The sequence below is a fragment of the Mytilus galloprovincialis genome, chromosome 2, assembly GCF_965363235.1.
Source record: "Mytilus galloprovincialis chromosome 2, xbMytGall1.hap1.1, whole genome shotgun sequence".
In the NCBI taxonomy this organism is placed as follows: Eukaryota; Metazoa; Mollusca; class Bivalvia; order Mytilida; family Mytilidae; genus Mytilus; species Mytilus galloprovincialis.
The window spans coordinates 69,716,906-69,739,208 of NC_134839.1; positions in this window are offsets into that span (position 1 = coordinate 69,716,906).

The following is a 22,303-nucleotide window of genomic DNA, read 5'->3' on the forward strand; positions in this document are numbered from 1 at the left end:
GATGTTATAAAGTTATGTTTTATTACTGAAGAAAGCATATATCCTCTCTTAGACTATAAAAAATGTCAATTAACCATGATTTTCTGGCTAGGAAATAGAATTGGGATCCTAGTTTTTTAATTAATCTGTTGTCCTCTCACTTTCTTCTGTGTCATATATTAGTTAATTTATGAAATTGTGCTTGAATAAGTCTTAAACTGAGCAAGTACAAACAGCAATATTTCTGCTTCTGTGAATTGCATTTATCTGAGACACTTTTTTGTCAGTTTTCTTTGAAGTAAGTAAACATAACAATGCTAAACCAATTAATTTGTCTTTGTTTTTAGTTATAGTTAAGATAAAAATAATGATAACTTATAAGAAATTCTAAGATAATTGAAATTTCCACAACTGAACATTATTTTCTGGAAGTTTTCTTTGAAGAAGCAAGGGAAGGTATCAAGGGTGCATTCAAAATAATAAAAATCAAAGGACGAATATCACCATGATCAAAGGGAACATTCCTTCTCAGAGTTTTGCTTAAATAGTAAAATTTTCCCTGTCAGTATGAACATATGATCAGTTAAAAGAAACATGAAGAAGAAAAATGATGATTCTGATAAAGTTGTGATTTTTGTCGAGCCTTCGACTTTAGTCGAAAAAGCGAGACTAAGCGATCCTACATTCCGTCGGCGTCGTCGTCGGCGTCCACAAATATTCACTCTGTGGTTAAAGTTTTTGAAATTTTAATAACTTTCTTAAACTATACTGAATTTCTACCAAACTTGGACAGAAGCTTGTTTATGATCATAAGAAAGTATCCAGAAGTAAATTTTGTAACAATAAAATTCCATTTTTTCCGTATTTTACTTATAAATGGACTTAGTTTTACTGCGAGGAAACATTACATTCACTCTGTGGCTAAAGTTTTTAAAATTTTAATAACTTTCATAAACTATCCTTGATTTGTACCAAACTTGGACAGAAGCTTGTTTATGATCATAAAATAGTATCAAGAAGAAAATTTTGTAAAAATGAATTTCCACTTTTCCGTATTTTACTTATAAATGGACTTAGTTTTTCTGCGAGGAAACATTACATTCACTCTGTGGTTAAAGTTTTTAAAATTTTAATAACTTTCATAATCTATCCTTGATTTGTACCAAACTTGGACAGAAGCTTGTTTATGATCATAAGATAGTATCAAGAAGAAAATTTTGTAAAAATGATTTTCCGCTTTTTCATATTTTACTTATAAATGGACTTAGTTTTTTTGCCAGAAACAAAACATTCACTCTGTGGTTTAAGTTTTTAAAATTTTTATAATGTTCTTAAACTATCCTGGATTTCTACCAAACTTAGACAAAAGCTTGTTTCTGATCATAAGATATTATTCAGAAGTAAATTTTGTAAAAAAAAATATTCACTTTTTCCATATTTTACTTATAAATGGACTTAGTTTTTCTTCCAGTTAACATTACATACAATCTGCAGTTAAAGTTTATAAAACATTTATTAGATTCATAAACTATCCTGGATTTTTTACCAAACTTGGAAGCTTCTTTCAATCAAAAGACAGTATCGAGAGGGAAATTTTTATTGATGTTTTTCCTCATTTTTGTTGAGTCTGCGATTAACAGCAAAAGTAGGCGAGACACTGGGTTCCGTGGAACCCTTACGAATTTTTTTTCTCATCATCAATTGGATCAAAATTATTTTCAAAACTTGCTGAGCTAAGGTGTACTGTTGAGTAAGCTATTCTCATCACTTGTAGCCCAGTGTTGTCTGTTGCTATCCTGAAATTCCTACAATTATCATTTTAGTATCTTGTTAAAAAGATGTGTCTTATGATTCAACCTGCCAACCAACATGGCCAACATGGTTATACAGATCAAGTATGAAGTTTGGTGGCATCACTTTTATCTTTTTAGAGTTATGCCCCTTTTCAAATGGAAAAATTGCTGAGTTTTTTGTTTCTGTTCTCTAACTTAAGTTTGCTTCAACCAAATATTATGAATCTAATACATAATGCTTATTACAACAAAACACAAAAAATAAAGTTTGTATTTTTGTGACAACACTTTTTCTTTAGAGTTATGCCTCTTTTTAAATGAAAAAAATGCTACTTTTTGGGGTTTCTGTTCTCTAACATAAATTTGCCTCAACCCAAGGCTATGAATCATATACAATGTTTATTGCCACAAAACATAGATAAAATTTGAATTTGGATAGGTTTACTTTAAATTACTGTTCTTGAGTTGTGTTCCTTTATAACATTATATGCAAGAGGGGGCATCATCAGTGTCCCATGAACACATTCCCCATTTATTTGTCTTTTATTTTGAAAACAGATATACACGTAGATAGTAAAAATCTGACATGAGCATAAATGTCCAGAATGTTGATATCTATCTACTGTCATTGGCTTCAAACTTTTGGACAACTTCTTATAAGAGTTATTGGCCTTGAATGAAGAATTTTAACCATTTTTAGCGGACACAACCTTTAAGGCCAAGTTAGTGTTTTTTTATCACTTGGCTTATGGTGTCCTCTATTTATTGCTGTAAACTGTTGAATAATCCGGTCATCTGAACTCTGCCAAATGTTACCAGGTCTTTTACCTGAATATTCCGGAGTATCTTGTTTAAGAATTGTATAATGGGATTTGATCTATTAATGAACATGGTTGCAGTTGCTAAACATAGAGTATAGAGTAAATCAATTCAGTACTGTTAGTAGCATTTCAGACAATTCAGTATAATGGTGATCTGTACAGGTAAATAAATACGGAACAATGTGAACATAGACTGAACAACACTTAATTTACTGCAAATGAAATGTCTAAACACTGTCAGAGCTTAAATGAGTGCATGTGAAACACGAAAATAAGTTAGTGAATTAAATTCCAAAAAGACGGAAAATGGAATAATAATTTATTGATCTACAGTTTTAGAGTTGTTGCGTCCAAAATAGCCATTCTAGATCAAAATTGATTACGTGATTCAGTAAAATTGAGAATGGAAATGGGGAATGTGTCAAAAAGACAACAACCCGACCATATAACATACAACAGGTATGCTTAAAAATATATTGTTGGTTAAGGTTGTCAAGTGATTCTGTTTTATTCAGTTATTATAATTGAGTATTAGGATAACTGTAATTGGTTTATAAAATCACTTCAAGGTTAGCATGTCCTTCAGACATGATTCAGTAATTACTGAATCATGGTTAGATCAACCAGTCTCAAATATAGAGGTTAAAACAAGTATTAGCAGTTATGCACTTGTGGAAACTGACCACAATCACCATGGAGGTGGTGTATGCACATGTATACATCAGAGACAGTCTAGGTTTTTCTCATTGACTGAATTTGACTGATTTAGATGAAATTTTGATTGTAGAACTACTGCAAAAAACAAAACCCATTGTTGTCGGAACATGTTTTCGACCCCCTCACTGTCTGAACTAGAGTTCATTCTCTGTCAGTTAAGAGTTGATGGTGAGAAATCATAATGGGAGACTTTAACATCTGATCCATGGTCACAAATAATTGTCTGTACCAAACACATGGCAAAGTTATCAACAGTTTAAATCCTTTTATTACAGAAGCAAAAAGAGTTTTCATTAAAACTTACTCATTGCTTGACCATATTATCTTTGTAACTCAAGTGAAAGATCTACCTGTCAGGTGTTATTTATAGTACTGTCAATCTATTGCACAAGCAAACAACAGAATTGTGTGTTTAAGCGACATAATAATGTGAAAATCACATCAAATAAAAACAATAATACAGAGGAGGTTTTGGCCTTACGATCATAAGCTGATAAGGATAAAAAGTAGAATAAAAAAATACGAACTCCAAGGAAAATTCAAAACGGAAACTTCAAAGGGCAAAATCAAAAGCTCAACCACATCTAATGAATGGACAACTGTTAAATTCCTGACTTGGTACAGAAAAGTGGGTCAAAAGGTATTAAAGGGACAGCCAAACTCATAGATCGAAAATAAACTGGCAATGTCACTGCTAAAAAAGAAGAAAAAAAGACAAACAGACAAATAATAGTACACAAGACACAACATAGAAAACTAAAGACTATGCAACATGAACCCCGCCAAAAACTAAGGGTGATCTCAGGTGCTCCGGAAGGGTAAGCAGATCCAGCTCCACATGTGGCACTCATCATCTTGCTCATGTTATTACAAACCCGTTAAATAGTCTTACTCAGTAAGTCACATTCGGGAAAGGGAACGGGATTGTAGTAACGACACATGGATATCATCAGTGAAACGGATGTTCAATAAGGGACAACCAACTCGAGATGGCGTCATATAAGTTACCGTGGCGAAGGGATGATTTCAGCTTCATCATTTGGAACTCTTGGTTTAATAGCTTCCTTGTGAGGAGCAACCCTCTATCAAGGAAATCATGATAGGAAATACAAGCCCCGGAATATCGTATCAATTTGGAGATATATACTCCGTATGCAGACGCTGCTGGAATGTTGATACATAGAAATGAAAAGTACATAAATGGGAAGCTGAAATCTACGGAAGCCGATAAGGGCCAATGCCATTAAAAAAAATAATTATGTCGTAATTACGACATAGCATGTCGTAATAACGACATCACTATGTCGTAATTTCGACATAAAATGTCGTTACAACGACATCGCTATGTCGTAATTTCGACATAACATGTCGTAATAACGACATCGATCGCTATATATATAAAAGAGAATATGTATTATGATTGTCAAGAGACTAAATGACACAGAATTAACAGCTATAGGTCATCATAATGCCTTCAATAATGAGAAAAGCCCCCGCATAGTAGGCAATTAAAGAGGGACGAAAGATACCAGAGGGAGAGTCCCCGAAATAACAGATGTTTAACAATTTAATTCAAACGAGAAAAATAACGGTTTTAATAATGTACAAACAAAGACCGAAAAACAAATATGTAACACAGCAACAAACGACAACCACTGAATTACAGACTCCTGACCGCTATGTTATAATAACGACAACCTTAGAGTTTAACTTTTCACTTTTTGAAGAGATAGGAAATTCAAAATGGTCGTCAGTAAAGGCAAAGTGTGTAGCTTAAACAAGTTCATCTCTTTTTTTTTAAGAGAATAATGAACACTATTATGGCAAGCCGTTCTCGTCAAAACTATGTTTAAACCATTTTTCGAAAAATTTACACACTGAGAATTACAACAAAGCACACTGAGATTTAAAAACTTCAAAACGCACACTGAGAATTGAAAATTACACACTGAGAATTGAAAATTACACACTGAGAATTAAAAATTTACACACTGAGATTTCATAAAGACGCACTGAGATTACAAAAAATGAAAAACGCACACTGAGAACTGAAAATTACACACTGAGAATTGAAAATTACACACTGAGATTTCAAAAAGACACACTGAGAATAAATAAACTGAAAACACAAACTGAGAATTTGAAATTACACACTGAGAATTTAAAATTACACACTGAGAATTTAAAATTACACACTGAGAATTTGAAATTACACACTGAGATTTGTGCGCACTTTTTATGCGCACATATCTAATTAGCATACTTAATCTGAATCTATTACAAGCTTAAAACAACAAGGGGACATAACTCGTTAGTCCTTCGATTTGGTTCCAAATTATTAATAAAAAAAACTTTAGAAATACAAGAACAAGAAAAATACCCACTTACTCTTATTACAAAATATAACCAAATGGTGAAAAACTTTATTAAAATGATAAGAAAACATTGGAACAATCTGCCAAAGAATGCAGCGAAATTTTTACTCTCTCCTCTCGTCCAAGGAAAGTGTCTATTATAGCATATAAACGTAACAAAAATATAAAAGATTAACTAGCGAAATCAGGAAAACAGTTGGAAGACTTTTGAAAAGGGACCCATGTTTAATTACTGGTAGTAATGATCTGAATTGTAGGCAACAAACTAACTTATGAATATAAGCGATGTTAAGTCTTGAAATTTATTACGAATGTTGGTTGAAGGAATCGCATTTCATTATTATAATGACAAGAGTTCTTGAGATCAAGATATTAATCTGTTGAATTATTCATCTCATGAATATTCATTAGTAATTTGCATATTAATCTCAGTGTGTATTTTTGAAATCTCAGTGTGTAATTAACAATTCTCAGTGTGTGTTTTTCAATTTATTTCATCTCAGTGTGTCTTTTTAAAATCTCAGTGTGTAATTTTGAATTCTCAGTGTGTGTTTTTTATTTTTTTAAATCTCAGTGTGTAATTTCGATTTCTCAGTGTGTTATTTTAGGTTTTTAAATCTCAGTGTGTATTTTTTTTCGAAAAAAGGGTTTAAACATAGTTTTGACGAGAACGGCTTGCCATACACTATATGCAATCAAGCTTAATTAAAGTTATTTACTTGCACCTCGAGACTTGCACATACTAGACATTTATTTTATAATCAATTCAAATGAGACCCAGTTGAATAGGGTATCAATTCCAGCTCCTTGGAGCCTCTAATTATGTTTGGCATGTACAGATTTGTGTAAACTATGAAGTCCTCCATTTCAATTGCAGGTTCTTAATAAGATGCATTTTAAGCTTTTCCCAATAAGGACTGATATGTTAAGCTTTGGACTCATAGTGCTCAGACCCTTGGACCTCTGTATCTTCATTTGTACACAATTGAATTTTAATGTACTACTTATGAGACTTGATCCAAATTATAACTGCATTGCTATTGTTGGTTCTTCATGAAATTCTCCAAGCGTCCTCCCCATTGAAGCCTTATTAAAACTTTTACCCAAAGTTCTCTTAACCACTGTTCCCATGCAGGACAACTATTCCTACAAACTTAGGGGGAGGGTTTGGATCCCGCTAAAATCTTCAAAACCGCCACATTAGATATGTATGTGGCAGTCCCAAGTTTTTAATTCAGTGGTTGTCGTTTGTTGATGTGTTACATATTTGTTTTTCGTTTATTTTGGTACATAAAATAGGCCGTTAGTTATTTCTCGTTTGAATTGTATTTCATTTGTCATTTCGGGGCCTTTTATAGCTGATTATGCGGCATGGGCTGTGATCATTGTCGAAGGCCGTACTGTGACCTATAATTGTCAATTTCTGTGTCATTTGGTCTCTTGTAGAGAGTTGTCTCGTCGGCAATCATACCACATCTTCTTTTTGTATTTACTCCTCATTATATAAGGATCAGCCATTCTCTAAGATTGATCCAATATGGCCTGATAGTTCTTATAGAGAATATTTTCAAAGTTTTTTTCATTGGAGCCTATGTTAAACTTTGGACCCCTAATACTCGAGCCTAATGGATCCCCTGACCTTCGCCTATCACCCAAGGAAGTTGTGTCTAGTACCCGAAGTGGAATGCGAGCAATTGCTATCGTTTGTTGTCCGTCGTCGTCGTTTGTCGTAAGTGTATTTTTAAATCTCCTTTGAAACTACTGTGCAAAATTCTTTCAAAGTTAGTTTGATTTTTCCGTATAGAATGTTTCCTTTACAAAAGGCGTGCATCGATTTTTGACCCCTTAAAAGCACAGCCGCTGTTACTAACTTGAAAAATAGCATATAATGGGCACACATTAGGTCTTTGATAATATCTCGAAAACCGTTACATTTATCCCAAAACTGTCGAGGGTTCATCATAACAAAATAGACCTATGCCGAAAATTTAAGAATGATCAGTTTAAACCATATCTGAGTTGTGTCCTCTAAAACATTTTTTTGGATAGCTACATGTATTGTCATCACTTGGCGTCCGTCGATTATGACCGGCAACCAGCAATATGGAGACTGATACTTAGTAAATGCAAAAGTAGAATAAATAGAAATAAAAGTAAACGGTAACTACAGACGATGACGGACGACAAGCAATTGCAAAAGCACATATAACCCTTCGAGTACTGAACACATCTTCTTGCTACATACATGCCAAATATAATAGAGGCTCCAAGGAGCCTGAATTGATCACCATTTATATGGGTCCAATTCGACTTGATTATGAAATGTGGGTTGTGCAGACATATAGAGTAAATAACTTTAAATATCAATCAAGTTTGATTGAATTCAGAGTTTGTCATTCTCAAAAAGAAAATGAATATGTTTACAATAGTGTTCTTGAGAAGAATATTATTTTGAACATTTTAAAAGTCCCTAGGCGGTCATGTGTTTGAACCAATTTGAAACTATAAGTTACAACACTTGAATAGGACCTTATAGTGCACACGTACGGAAGCGTATTAGGGACATAGAAAAAATAAAATTGGCAGTGAACTTTTTTTGTCAAGGTCGAAATTTTGACATTTCAAATCTTAAAATTTCGACTTTATCTTGAAATTTTAACTTTTCTTATCTTGAAATTTTGACTTTCTAAAATCTTGAAATTTCGACTTTTCAAAAAGTCGAAATTTTGACTTTTTTAGAATTCGAAATTTTGCCTTTATAAAATGTCTAAATTTCGACTTTTAACTCAAAATTTCGACTTTTTTAAAACTCGAAATTTCGGCTTTTTCTAAACTCGAAATTTCGACTTCTTTTAAACTCAAAATTTCGAGTTGTTTTAAACTCAAAATTTCGAGTTGTTTTAAACTCAAAATTTCGACTTGTCCTAAGTATTTATACGTTTGTGATTACCACATTCACATTCATTTATATCAGCAAGCGGAGAGCCATATACATCATAAACTTAATAAGCATATTTAAATAAACTAAACCATTTTAAAGAGGTTATTTTAGATAGAAAATCTTGTTCTTGCCGAAAAATAAATAAAATATGTTTCACGTTCAAATACATATTTCAAGTCTGGACTTCAGATATGTGTATCAAGACAACCCCGTTATTCAGACACACCTATATTACGACATACTTTTATTCAACAGTCTAAGATATAAAGACAAGGGTTAATAGTTGTGTCATAATAATGTCAACTTGTAGAGTTTAATCAATGTTCCAGAAAAAAGAACCATTATTTCCAAATTCCAAAACTAAAAACCCGAGCAGCTCATTTGTCGTCCTGAATATGCATGGCATTTTTGGCTACTTGATTTACCATTGTTTAAACAAGGCAAAGTCAGTGACTTGCTATTGGGAAACCAAACAGGCCTTTGAAACTGCGATGCTAAATGTTCTCAGATCTGACAATTCTATGACAGTGTCGTGGGAACTAAAACATGGAATATGGGAAAACATTTTTTTTTTTCTGTCAACATGCATTTCCGAATTCAATATTAAATGCTAATCCATATCTTAATTTAAGAACAAAACCAATTTCAAAATATAAATTGTCAAAATGTGTGGATGACGCTTTAATAATTTGCGTCCATGTCTACTCCTGCTAAAATTGTAAGAACTGTGTTTGAATACTAACATCAAAGTTTTAAAAGTACTTAGAAAAAGTCAAAATTTCGAGATTTCAACAGCCGAAATTTTGAGATCAAAGTCGAAATTTTGAGTTTACAAAAAGTCGAAATTTTGAGTTTAAAATAAGTTGAAATTTTGATTTTAGAATAAGTCAAAATTTCAAGTTTTAAAAAAGTTGAAATTTTGAGTTTAAAAATAAGTTGAAATTTCGAGTTTAAAATAAGTCGATATTTCGAGTTTTAAAAAAGTCGAAATTTTGAGTTTAAAATAAGTTGAAATTTCAAGTTTTAAATAAGTCGAAATTTCGAGTTTTAAAAAAGTGGAAATTTCGAGTTTAAAGTGGAAATTTCGACTTTTTATAAGTGGAAAATTTTGAGTTTCAAAAAAGTCAAAATTTTGACTTTTCAATAAGTCGAAATTTCAAGATTTTAGAAAGTCAAAATTTCAAGTTTAAGTAAAAATTTCGGGATTTGAAAAGTCAAAATTTCAAGTTAAAGTCAAAATTTCGAAATTTGAAAAGTCAAAATTTCGAAATTTGAAAAGTCAAAATTTCGACTTTGAAAAAAAAGTTCACTGCCAATTTTATGTTTTCTATGTCCCTAATACGCTTCCGTACACACGTATATCAAGATTGACTCAATTTTGATAATTGGTTCTTAAAATAAAGATGAAAATGTTGTTTCCTACGGAAGCCGATAAGGGCCATTCAAAAAAAAAATAAATTATGTCGTAATTTCGACATAACATGTCGTTTTAACGACATCGCTATGTCGTAATTTCGACATAACATGTCGTAATAACGACATACACTATGTCGTTAAAACGACATAGCTATGTCGTAATAACGACATCGCTATATATATTTAAAAGAATATGTATTATGATTGCCAAGAGACTAAATGACACAGAAATTAACAACTATAGGTCATCATAATGCCCCCAATAATTAGAAAAGCCCCCGCATAGTCAGCTATAAAAGAGGGACGGTCGAAAGATACCAGAGGGAGAGTCCCCGAAATGCTGTGTGGCAGACAGTGTTATTAATTAATTATTAGCTCCCTTGGTAAAACTCCAAATTTCATATTTAATGTATTTCATTGTTAAATAATTACATGAAGCGTAATAAGTATATATTTGTTAATTGCATAGCTTTTGATATTTGAATTCATTGGTTAAAGATATTTATTTATATTGTAAAGTTTAATTTTTGCATCGTCGCAAAATCTGTGGTACCTTCTTTGGTTACCTTCTGTAAGAAACTTATATATTTTTATAGATCCCATTGAAGTTAAACAAAGTTCCGGTCGTGGAAGGACTATAGAGCCTGTCAAGGTCAATAAAAACTTCTATTTGTTTCAGTCCTACCAAGGCAAGCCAAGCTGTCCACCTCCCTGTAAATAAGCGCAAACTACATGGCTTCTTGTAATAAGGGTGAACTGAAGTATTGATTGCTTTATATCTACTTTCAAACGGTGGGCACGATGTTCCTACAACCCCTAGGATTTAAAACAGAATCTTCAAAATTTCATCCGCAAAACAAAATAAAAATGTTAGAAAACACGAACCAATATTAAAACAAAATCAATATATGTTTTAAATTATGTTTTTACAGCTCTTCATCATTTAGTAAGTAATACCTAGTTTATTTGAGGATTAAAATAACAAAGCTATGTGAAAAAACGGATGTCCAACGTTACATTTATGAAAAACTGTTTTAACTCTTATGTAAAGTGATCCTATTTCTTATTCTCTGATCTTTTTGATTCTTGGCAGGAACAGCGACATGTGTCGGTTCTTTGTGGCGTTAAAGCCGTTATTTTGTCAAATTTCATTTGACTCGGTGGCTGCATATTAAGCTGGAATAAGAAAAATGTCCAACGACGTATTTCGTTAACTCAACGACTGAAAGTGAATTTTATAAGTAGATATAGCAGAAAATGAATAACAAGAGTAAGACACTAATAATATCTAACAAAAGTACAAATATTTGCCTCATTGTTCGTGAGTTCAAATATTGCTGATTCAATAAAATCATCTCTTCACAGTCGTTTTTCTAATGGTAGCCATTTTGTCCAAGTTGATATTTCATTTTCAAAGCAGTTAACGCGTATTTTTTGTAATTGATCAAAACAAAAGTTAGATACACGAAGAGTAAAAAATGCCAAGATTCTTTTCTTATTAACTACATATTTGGGTCTTCAAGGAATAAAATGATTCCACGCATTACAAAACGGTAGCCAATTTGTCCAAACGTCTGAAAACGTCTAAAATCCGAAAGACGCTAATTTCCGACGTTACATGTGCTAAAGTTTCAATTAAATGTTCATGATAATTAACAACAAATCGTGTTATGAAATTTGGAAAAAGAGGTTGATGATTGCTGCCGAAAAAAAGAATAGTGCATGTTGCTATAGACTCCGCCCGGGGACATAGGTTCGACACAGGTTAAATTTTGCAATTTTTATTAATCGTTTATAGCTTTTAACGATTTATTCAATAGAATGGGGAAATGGAGAAAAAATCACATGATCTTCGTCCAACTTTTGCAAAGACAAATTGGAGACACCAAGACAGTCCTCTAAATGTAAAATGCGAATTGAAATTTATGTTGCGGAAGTACTCTGAAATAGACAATTTAAAGTCGTCACTTCAGTAAGGTGCAATCACCAAACTGAATAATAAAAGACTTAATACCAGTTCACGGAATGTTTTAATTCGCGATTTGTCCTGCTATTCATGTTATAACTGTCGTGATGAAAGTAATTCCTGTACTATCGAAGCCGGAACTTTTCGTCAATATAAACTTGTGCATGAAATGGGGGTAATTGAAAGACGAATCCCAAACAGCGACGAAAACTGTTTCGTCGAATTAATAAAAACCCGGGATTATATTAGCCATTTTCGCGGACGATCCAGGAGTAGATTACTATATTTTAAATGTATATCAGAAGTTGAACACTATAGATGACTTGGGAAATAATTCTCAAGCCAAGGTTCAAGTAATTGAAGGGGTGTATTTCGACAACTTGTGTGCCAGGGAAAATACAATTCTATTCAAATTTAACCAAGGGTAAAAATGTCCGATTTACTTGCAGTGTCAGATATATTTGAATTGGAGTTGAATTAAGATATAGAAATTTTACAATGACAGATGATATGCACCTTGAAAGTTAAACATCCTATGATAAAAGTTTTGTACATCTAAAAAAAAATTTTTTAATTGAAAACCGTATACATGTACTTCCTCCCATCTTTCCTTCCTACATTACTTGCGACAGTTCTGCATTTTTTGTTGAAATAACTTAAAGGATAAACATTATTAAATCGAATCATTTCCACAACTTGAGGTAACTTATGATAAAATGACATCACAAAACGAACAGAACCAGAATCAACCAACATATAAAAAACCGAATAAAACTTGCAAAAATTAATCGAAGTCAAAAACCCTCTTCGACGCCGCATTTTAAGTGTAACGTGGTGTTGTAGGAACATCGTGCCCAACGTTTGAAAGTAGAAATAGAGCAATCAACACTTCAATTCACCCTTATCAAGAAGCCATGTAGTTTGCGCTTATTGATTGGGATGTGGAAAGCTGAGTTTGCCTTGGTAGGACTGAATGTCAGTCCACGTATAGTTCCACATATTATTCTTCCAAAATATTGAAGTTTTTAACGTCCTTGACTGACTATGTAGCCTTTCACAATACGTCGGAAGCTGAATGAACTTTATTATGTTCTATAAAATATATAAGTTTCTCACAGAAGGAAACCAAAGAAGGTAACCAAAGATTTTGCGACGATGCAAATATTAAATTTTACAATATAAATAAATATCTTTAACCAATGGATTCAAATAGCAAAAGCTATGCAATTAACAAATATATACTTATTAAGCTTCATGTAAATTATTTAACAATGAAATACATTAAATATGATCAAATTTGGAGTTTTACCAAGGGAGCTAATAATTTATAAATAACACTGTCTGCCACACAGCATTTCGGGGACTCTCCCTCGGGTATCTTTCGTCCCTCTTTTATAGCTGACTATGCGGGGGCTTTTTCTAATTATTGAGGGCATTATGATGACCTATAGTTGTTAATTTCTGTGTCATTTAGTCTCTTGGCAATCATAATACATATTCTTTTATATATATGGCGATGTCGTTATTACGACATAGTGATGTCGTTATTACGACATGTTATGTCAAAATTACGACATAGCGATGTCGTTATAACGACATGTTATGTCGAAATAACGACATCGCGATGTCGTAATAACGACATGTTATGTCGAAATTACGACATGCTATGTCGTAATTACGACATAAAATATTTTTTTTGAATGGCCCTTTTCGGCTTCCGTAGTTTCCCATATTGTTTCAATGCTCACAAAGTAACAAGACCAAGGCTGTTATAATGATATATAGCGATGTCGTTATTTCGACATAACATAGCGTTATTACGACAAAGCGATGTCGTAATTTCCACATAATATGTCGTTATTACGACATGATGATGTCGTAAATACGACATGTTATGTCGAAATTACGACATATATATAGCGATGTCGTTATAACGACATAGCGATGTCGAAATTACGACAAAGCGATGTCGTAATAACGACATGCTATGTCGAAATTACGACATAGTGATGTCGTTATTACGACATGCTTTGTCGTTATTATGACATGCTATGTCGTAATTACGACATACATTTTTTTTAATGGCTCTTATCGGCTTCCTTAGTTTTGTTTTAATCTGTGTCAAAAAAGTTTACCAGAACGTAATAGGTGTTTGCACATAACGTAATAGGTGTTTGGACATAACGTAATAGGTGTTTGCACATAACGTAATAGGTGTTTGGACATAATGTAATAGGCATTTGCACATAACTTACATGGTGTTTGCACATAATGTAAGCGGTATTTGCACATAACGTAATAGTGTTCGCACATAACTAAATAGGTATTTGCACATAACGTAATAAGTTTTTGCACATAAAGTAAACGATGTTTGCACATAATGTAAACGAAGTTTGCACACAACGTATAAGTTGTTTGCACATAATGTAAAAGGAATTTGCACATGACATAATGAATGGTCACAGAAAGTATCAACTGGACGGCAAAACGCATAGGAATTATACCATGATGTATTGTGTGTTTCACTGGAGATACATATGTATAAACACAACATAACGCTAAAAGACTATAATTTCATGAGATTTACATAGAACAAAGGTGCATTAAAACAAAACGTTTAGAACATTTGACATAACAATAACACTTGAGACAGGACGCAATTATTAACCGACTTATGTAAAGGAAGAAAAGGCACAACATAGAGAAAATATGAAAGAATGTAAAGGTGTTTGATCATAAAATCTGGAAGTATTTACATAATATATAGTAGTTACAGCATAATGTAATGCCTATTTTACACAACAAAGTTTAGCAATGACATATCATACAATTGTTTGACCAAACAAATTACTAATTTGACATGACACAGAGATGCAGCGTCAGGAAATAAAGGCATCTGCACATAACATAAAGAAGAAATGACAGGACGTAAAGGTAAAGCGACAAAACACATTAAATATTTACACTATAAGACAGTTCCGGCGTTCCATAGTTTTATGGTAAAATATCGTTCTATAAGAGATCCTTTTAGTTTTTATGCCCCACCTACGATAGTAGAGGGGCATTATGTTTTCTGGTCTGTGCGTCCGTTCGTCCCGCTTCAGGTTAAAGTTTTTGGTCAAGGTAGTTTTTGATAAAGTTGAAGTCCAATCAACTTGAAACTTAGTATACATGTTCCCTGTGATATGAACTTTCTAATTTAAATGCCAAATTAGAGTTTTTACCCCAATTTCACGGTCCACTAAACACAGAAAAGGATAGTGCGAGTGGGGGCATCCGTGTACTATGGATACATTCTTGTTCTAATTTGTATTACATGAAGATATACAAGTAACAACAGATTTAATATTTAAAGTATGACAAAATACTGAAATGCAAGGCAAATTCCAAAAAGGGGAAGTCCATCAAAATGGACATCAAATAGCGAATTATCTGGTGATGTTTTCTCCATTAAAGCCCGGAACATAATTAAAAGTAGGGATACAGTTTGATTCCTTTTTCGGCTGTACTTGTTAACACTCCATTAGATTTCATATTTACGAAAATCGTGTGCATATTTTGCTGTCCGAAATTTCTGCATCAAGAGTACCCGTTGCAATAGAATTTCGAGCGCTTTGTACAAAATAAATTATGTATCTTTGACTTTTTGTTTTAAATATTCAGATAAAAGAAATGATCAAATGTTGAAAGAATATTTTTTAAGTCAAAATAGGTAAAATAATGGTTTTCGGAGATTTTATTTTCTGCACAAAATTTAAACTTAGTCAATCGTCGTCGCCTTATAGATCAGATGGGCAATTTGGTCAGTAATAAGATTATTATTCTTATGCATTCACCAGGTAATTTTTTATAGTATTCCCTTGTAACCAATTATACTGCGCTTCCGTAATGGTATTATTTGATGTTTACCCTTCTGGAGCAACAACTATAACTTGCAGTATTGGATTAATTTCGTTCTATTAGTTTTTAGTGTTTAAGTTTATTTAGTGTTTTGTGAATTCATCTGTTTATCTTTTCGTCCAATTTCGTTTTTTGTCATGATTTTATCGATCTCTGTTTGACTTATGAGCTTTTTTTCCTGTTGTAAATTCCTTCTCTTTTTTAAGTGAGACATTTCGACAGTAAATTTCCCGTTCATCAAATGATACAATTGCTATAAAAGTGGTTTGGCTTTCTCTCAGGCAAATTTGGCATATGTCAAAACATGCAGTTTTTAAAAAATGCACTTAAGAATGTAGACATATAACTCAATAAAATAAACGGTACCAGTTTTCTGCACCATATGCGCATTTCGACATTCAATGTCTCTTCAGTGATGCTCGAGATAAAAATATTTGAAAATCCAAAGCTTATTAAAGATGATAAATTGGCTACTTTAAAAGGAAAATACTTAAGTATCCGGCAATGTTAATTATGTATTTTACGTTTGAATAATATTTGGATATTTCAATAGTTTGGGCTTGGAAATCAACGAAGAAACACTAATTGTAAAAACTGTACATCCAGTGCAGTTAAAGTTGGTACATGTTATGTTAACTTGGATGACTTAAAGAATACAAACTCTACATCAGTGACTGTACTAAATTACATGCTATTAAATTTTGAAAAGTGCATGGACTCTATGTAAGGATCCTTTATGCGCTTTATTGTTACCCTGACCTTTATCCTCGAGGCCCAAAACATAACAAATAGATAATAAGGTTTTGGCAGTATTTGGCCACAGCTTTATCTTGAATAAAATATAACATATATGATATATAATATGTATTTAAATTGGCAATCTTGCTCTGAAATATATTTATCAATGTCTGTATTTAATATATATGTAAATTATAAGTTGGCTACCGCAAATTATGGCAAACCACTAATATAAATATATTTAAGTAATATGTCTGGTACGAGAAGTTGACTGATGAGCCCTGGTAATCAGAGGCTATCATTACTGTTCACTGAATATATGAATGTTAAATCCAGCGCAGCGAAATGTGCCAAATGTGCTCTGCCAATGTCCACTTTTACATCTACATTGTGTTCACTAGTTGTCTCCTACTCTCCCATCTCAGTACCATTAGCAGAATTAAGCTGAAATATAAACTTAAAAGCAGTATCTGGTTTCTTACTTCCATTCAGAACAAATACACATGTAACACAAAATTAATTTACATTGGGAGGGTGGTGGGTTTTTTAAGAAGATTATTTTCTCGTCCAATTTTCGTCTGCTGCAATCTTGCCGACGTATTTCGAAAAGACCAAAGCGAGGTTGCGATCAAACTAATAAACACAAATGTTAAATACCCAACAGTGAACCACCACCTGCCCAAATTAAAATCTTCGAGTTTGTACCCAATGGATAACGGGCTTTAAAATTGTAGATTTTAAATCCTTTTATCCTCGAGGCCCAAAACATAACAAATAGATAATAAGGTTTTGGCAGTATTTGGCCACAGCTTTATCTTGAATAAAATATAACATATATGATATATAATATGTATTTAAATTGGCAATCTTGCTCTGAAATATATTTATCAATGTCTGTATTTAATATATATGTAAATTATAAGTTGGCTACCGCAAATTATGGCAAACCACTAATATAAATATATTTAAGTAATATGTCTGGTACGAGAAGTTGACTGATGAGCCCTGGTAATCAGAGGCTATCATTACTGTTCACTGAATATATGAATGTTAAATCCAGCGCAGCGAAATGTGCCAAATTGTCCGATAAGATCAGGGTAACAACTTGATCTGATTGGACAACCGCCACTGAAAAGAGGGGGTGTAGCTGCGCGAAGCTGTGCCAAATACAATTTAATATATTAACTTTCAAGTTACTTCCTAGTAACTTACTTGAAACGTCAGATATAAAATGTTAACATAACAGTTGTATCTATTTACAGTCGGGGAAGGTTAAATTAATGCCAAGATTCCTGATGATCATTTCTAATCCTCCCTGGAGGGTATTCAAAAAAATGTTATTTCCCAAAGACGTCAAATGCACTCCATCTTTCATTAAGAATAATTCATTAGCCTTTATATCAGGGTAACGGAGGTAACAACCATCTGTTTTGGTTAAAAATGATGCTATAGAGGTATTAACCCTCATTCTACATTTTTCCATGGCATTAATATTGTCAGAGTAACGCCAACTTGATCTCGGAATAATTTGAGACCAGACAAAAACTGTGTCCAACATCAGTTGACGCATCCAACTGAACTGTTTCCTTATTAGTTCACAAAGAGTTTTTGAACTTTTTTCCCCTATATCATTGCCTCCAATATGTAAAACTAATATAGTTGGCGGATCTTCATATTTTAACATGGTTCTTATTTGTTGTTTCATGTCCAGCACTTTACCTCCACATTTTCCCTGCCACCAAATATTTACTCCCATCCTCTGCAGCCCCAAGTTTACCCCTCCCGGTCTTCCTCTGGCTTCCCCAAAGGCATGCTTAATAATCGAGGATCCAACGATCCAAACTGTAGCATGTCCTGCAATTCTTAGAAAGCAATTATTACTTGCTTATATTGATGCAGGACATACCATTTATTTACATAATACAATATTATTTAAATGCCAGCTCAAGACTGCATTACAAAATAAGCAAATATAGAAACATATTTACACAAATAAATGTACATATATGATGTTCAGGCATTTAAATCCTAATGTAACGCAAAAAGGCCTGTGACTTCCAACGTCCCATTTCTTTAATTTGTTCATCAGAAATACCTTCTAATGCACATGTAGTTGCCATGCCAATTCTAAAGGAATGGGACTTAAATCCATTGTTTTCTATACCAATTACTGACAGAGACCTTTTTAATAATGCTGAAAACTGGTATCTTGTAAGGGGGGATCCATCAAAATGACAAAATAAAGGTCCCAGATAAGGTGGGCGAACTTTAATAAAATTAGCCATTATTTGTACTGGACATACATTTTTGTTTTTCTGCTTAGAGATAACGATTGTTGTTCCAGAACCAAACTGATCAGTTTTAGATGACGTCAATAAAACCTCTAATCTTGCATCACAAAGCTTTATATTTTCAAATTTTACAGTATGCATCTGCTTATTTTTACAATCAACTGTTATTTCACCTACTCTCATAAAACCATGAAAGGCTAGCGAAAATGAAGCCATAAACAGTTTTGTCTCATACCCGTTTTTGCAAATCACCGCCAGTGACCTCAATAATTTTTCCAATATATCTCTCGTTATGGGTAATCTAGTGTCCTTTTGATTTGGGCCCCCCAACCTTTTTATTCCTTCAATCAATTTTCTGACAACAAATTTCTGTGTATTGTCTTCTAAATTGTTGATTTTATTAAAGTAACTTAAGCCTGAAATATAGCCAGATACTGTTGAGTGGGACAATTTCTTTCTAAACATATAAACAATGAATGATGTCAAGTCATCAAGCGGAATAGGCCAGACATCAGAAAAACCATGATTTTCTCTGAATTTAACAAATATGTCCATGCTATGCAAATATGCTTTCTGTGTACTGGGTGCTAATGAATTTATAAGTAAATGATTCATTTCAGTTCTGAAATCATCGACAGGAATTCTTGTGGGATTGCTGCTGGAGAACTGTCTGCATTCGGGACCAAGTCCATAAAACGTTGTTCCTGAAATCGAGAAAGAGCATCTGCGATTGCATTATGCTCACCCTCAATATGTTGTGCCCTAAATTGTATGTTATTGTTCATAGTGAGAAAAACTAGTTGTCTTATCAATATCATAACTCTCTTTGATTTTGATGTTCTTTTGTTCACAATGCTTACTAATGCCTGATTATCTATTCTCAACAGAATCTTTTTATTTCTAAATGAACGACCCCATATCATGAACGACAGCACGATGGGAATAAGCTCCAAACATGTTATATCCAATAAAATGCTAGTATCAGCCCAACTACTTGGCCACTGGTATTGTACCCAGTGACCTTGAAAATAAGCTCCACAACCTAATAAAACATTACCTGCACTATCAGTGAATAATTCCAGACTTTCATTAGTCGACCAAAATCTATCAGGAAAATAACACTGACCATTGAATTGATCTAGAAAATTTAGCCAAACTCTAGCATCTGCTTTGACCTCTGAATTCAATCTGACAGTATAATAAGGCTTTCCATTCTTAACTGAAGCTATCAAATCGTAAAAACGACGAATAAAAGCACGGGCTGATATAATAGCCCTTGAACAAAATGCCATTAAACCAGTAATTGATTCAAGTTCCTTCAGTGCCATTTTCTTTTTCGACAAGACCTGATCAAGCATAAATTTAAGTTTATCCAGTTTTTCAGGGGGGATTCTAACCAACATAAGTACTGTGTCAATTTCAAGGCCTAAAAATGTGATACATGTGGTAGGACCTACTGTTTTATTCTCTGCTAGTGGAACACCTAGCTGCCTACATACTTCATTAAAAGTGTCCATCAAAATGGTACAATTATCCGTTGAACTTTCACCAGCAAAGAAAAAGTCATCCAAATAGTGGTCTAAAGTCTCAATGCCAGCTTTCAAAGCAACTGTTTTATGCAAAAAAGTGGCAAATTTTTCAAAGAGGGCACATGATATAGAACAGCCTTCAGGCAGACATTTATTAATATAATATTTCCCATCAAAGAAAATTCCCAGAAGGTCAAAATCAGCTGGGTGAACCAATAAAATTCTAAAGGCCTGACTAATGTCCATTTTTGCGCAAAGCACGTTATTTCCTAATTCAGAGATCATCCCAACCACTTTATCAAAAGAAGAATACTTTACTTTACAAATTTCTGGATCAATGAAATCATTCACACTCCAGTTTAGAGGATATGACAAGTGAGTTATAAGACGCCATCCACCGTCATTTTTTGAAACTACCCCAATAGGAGATATTCTTAAAGTTGAAATTGGTATTTTTGAAAAGGGGCCCAACATTCTACCAAGATGCACTTCTTTTTGTAATTTTAAATTCGTTTCAGTTTTGTGAACTTCTGCCGAAATGAGATTGCTTGCAAAACTCGAGATCCTTGGACCAGTATAGTTTAATCTAAACCCCTCTATAAATCCCAATAATAACATTGCTGCATCAGTTTTGTTTTCATAATTTGACAGTAATTCTCTTAAAGATTTAATTTTGACTGGGGTTTTGCCTTTGTCCCATAAATGCTCCAGGAGAACGGAATCTTGTGTTATTTTGCATTTGCCTAGGTGCAAAGGGTTGAAAATTAGATGCTGTTTTTTGTGGTGCTTGAGGCCGGGCTGATCTGAATCTCTGAACAATCCCAGGTGACTGAGGATTATTAGAGTTAGTCACTTTGCTATTAGTGCAATATATAACCGGATGTACCCCACTGCATTTTAAACAAGCATGTTTGTATGTGCAATATTGTTGGGTGCACGTCCCATTATAATTATATGCATAGCATTTAAGAAAATTGTTTGTTGGTTTTTGTGCAATATTGAACTCTGGCCCATTAATTGGACCTGCTTGTTGCATATACAATAACCATAGCTCAGTGTCTATGACAGACCAGGATCCAGCAGGCTCCTGTGATCTACGTAGTCTAAACTGTTCATCATACAATTTCCATCCTAAACCTGCATAGCGTTTAGCCCCTAACCTGACAGTTTGCATATACTTCAACAGTTCTTGGAACTGAGATGTATGTATAGTACAATAAATACTGATATATATTAAAAAGGCATCCGTCCATATACCTATTGTGTTAATTCTTGTATCCTGTTGCTTAGGTTGTAATATAATCTGTCCCTGATTAAATGTAAGTGTTTGATTCACTCCTGTTATGTTTTGTGAATTATTTAACAAACTGCCCATATCTACATATTCCCCATTTATTACTTTTTGTTTGACATTTTGCGATACGTTTCGCGCTATGTCATCTGACGCCTTAACCGTTTCAATGGGTAAGGCATAACCTGTGTTAATTAGGGGTTGGTGTAATGTTGTATTACCTGGAGCAGGGTAAATTGTTTCTGCTGGCAGTGTTGCTGGGATCATTATTGGACTGTGTGGTAGTACATTAGTTGTCACTGTGTTTGAGCCGAGCTGTACAGGTGGTGTTCCACTTGTTCTAGGTAATCTATCTGCAATATTAGCAGTCGCCTCTTCCTGTTGCTGTTTCGACTTCTTTGCAGCAGCCGCTGCGCCTCCATTATTTGCCCTGCTTGTCGGCACCCTTTTTCTGCCGGACCTCCTATACATGATCTGAAACTTAAAGTGTATGTGTTATCTTCATTCAAATACATGTGCTTTACCTTATATATACATGTATATATA